The sequence below is a fragment of the Taudactylus pleione genome, unplaced genomic scaffold, assembly GCF_031769625.1.
Source record: "Taudactylus pleione unplaced genomic scaffold, aTauple2 ptg000100l, whole genome shotgun sequence".
NCBI lineage: Eukaryota > Metazoa > Chordata > Amphibia > Anura > Myobatrachidae > Taudactylus > Taudactylus pleione.
The window spans coordinates 1,456,562-1,458,759 of record NW_028284502.1 but is presented as its reverse complement, the minus strand read 5'-3'; the positions used below and the strand labels follow the sequence as shown (position 1 = coordinate 1,458,759).

At 44.4% G+C, this 2,198-nt stretch overlaps 1 pseudogene; it reads left to right on the top strand.

Moving 5' to 3' along the window:
• The first annotated feature begins 633 nt into the window (after positions 1–633).
• LOC148525798 (protein CFDP2 pseudogene) lies at positions 634–1,679 on the top strand (annotated as a pseudogene).
• The last annotated feature ends 519 nt before the right edge of the window (positions 1,680–2,198 follow it).

The window sequence follows — 2,198 nt, the reverse complement described above, 5'->3', positions numbered from 1 at the left end:
AACAAACCACAAAGAGCGAGTGCTCAATTAAATAGCCGGCCCCTTTTTTGGAACAACCGTCCGCAAATAGCGTCCGGCTTTGAATCAGGCCCTCTGCGCAATGGTGTCCTGTAAAATCCAGACTTTTTTCCTTTTCTGTTAAAATGTATTGCTGCTTAATCCCAGTCCTCCTTATGCTTGAGGAAGGTATACACAGACTATAATGCAATCACAGAGGGAAAGCGCTACCTGAGAATAGTAAAAAACACAATGTTTAATAAAATCTGCCCGCATACATCAAAGTTAGAAGTTTCACGTGTGATCTGGTAGGTCTGTAAACTTAGCCGGACATCTTCCGTACGTCAGCAACCAGCCGCACACCGCACTGCCTCTGGACGTAGACAGATGACTGTTCCACAGTCTCACAATTCCTGGCCACACCCAACTAGTTTCGTCAGAGACTTCATCAAGGGGTGTCACCTAACATACATACATACATACAGTATATCTATATATAACCCAGCCATGTAGTTGTCAACAGCTACGTGCCGGTCTCAAGCCCGGATAAATGGGGAGGGGTAGAGAAAGAAATGGCAAACTACTCCACTATTACTGCCAAAATACTTTATGGATCACAAACAATCGCTTTCGACTATGGTGCTGGAAGGTGGGCCCCCTGAGCCAGAAGGCACCCGACATGCTACCAGGGAAGAACAACGACGACCTTCGCGTAACTCGAGCATTTATGATGTGGATCGGATAAAGCCGTCAGGACGTTATGCTGATGCAGCTTCAAGCAAAATAAGTTGTCTGCATTTTACTAAGGCTCACAACATCGGAACATGGAACGTCCATTGCATGAACACAGGCAAACTCAATATCGTTAAAAGGGAGATGGAACATCTAAATATCGATATCCTTGGTGTCAGCGAACTTCACTGGATTGGCAGTGGATACTTTAACAGCGATGATTATGCAATTTCCTACTCCAGTAACGACAACATCAGATGTAATAGAGTAGCTGTCATCATGAAAAAGAAAATCGCCAAGTCCGTTCAGGGGTTCAATGTAATCAACGACAGAATCATGTCTGTTCGTTTCTACGGGAAACCCCGTACTATCACACTGCTGCAGGTTTATGCGCCCACTTCAGATGCAACAGAAGAGGATATTGAACAATTTATGCAGACCTCCAACAAGCAGTCGACCAAATTCTTGCTAAAGACATCATCTTTATTGCTGGAGATTTCAATGCAAAAGTAGGTGAAGGAGAAGAGCCACTGGTCGTTGGCAAATTCGGATTAGGAAAACGGAATGAGGCCGGGGACCGGCTGGTTCAGTTCTGTCAAGAAAATCGTCTACTGATCATGAACACGTGGTTTGAACAGCCTAAATGTCGCTTATACACATGGACATCTCCTAACAGTCAACATCGCAATCAGATTGATTACTTTCTCTGCCAACAACAATGGAAGAGCTCAATACAAGCAGTTAAAACACTCCCAGGTGCGGATTGTGGCTCTGACCGTCAGCTACTCATCGCTAAAGTGAAACTCCGGTTCAACACCATCAAAAGGACGCCTACAATGCGACGTTTTGATACCAATAATATTCCAGCACAATATGGAATAGCGGTAAAAAAACGATTCGAACTGCTGAGTACAACTGGAAAAGACCCAGAGGATCTTGGGAAGGAATGAAAGCAATCATAATGGATGAATCGAAAACATTTGTTCCGTACAAAGAACCAGCAAAGAAATCACAATGGTTATCTGATGCGTCGATTGAAATTTCAAGAAAGAGATGAACAGCCAAGGCCTCTGGCAATAGTATCGAATTCAAATTGCTAAATGCAGAATTTCAGAGAGAAGCGAGACGAGATAAGGAACGTTACTGGAATGAACAGTGCACAAAATTGGAAGAGTCAAACAAGCAAGGCCACATTCGTGAACTGTTCGCCTTTGTGAAGCAGGCACGTGTGCTATTTACGTCACGCAAAGCAGCGACCATCAAAGACCGGAATGGTAAAATCCTACTGAATGAAGACCAAATCAAGCACAGGTGGAAGGAATACACAATGGAATTATATGCAGGCAATCGACCAAATCAGCCCATCGGCCAGGAAAACCCAAGCGAGTATGAACCAGATGTTCTAGAGGAGGAGGTTGCCTTGGCTTTAAAACAACTACCAAACAGGAAACTCGCCGCCGTCGCCGATG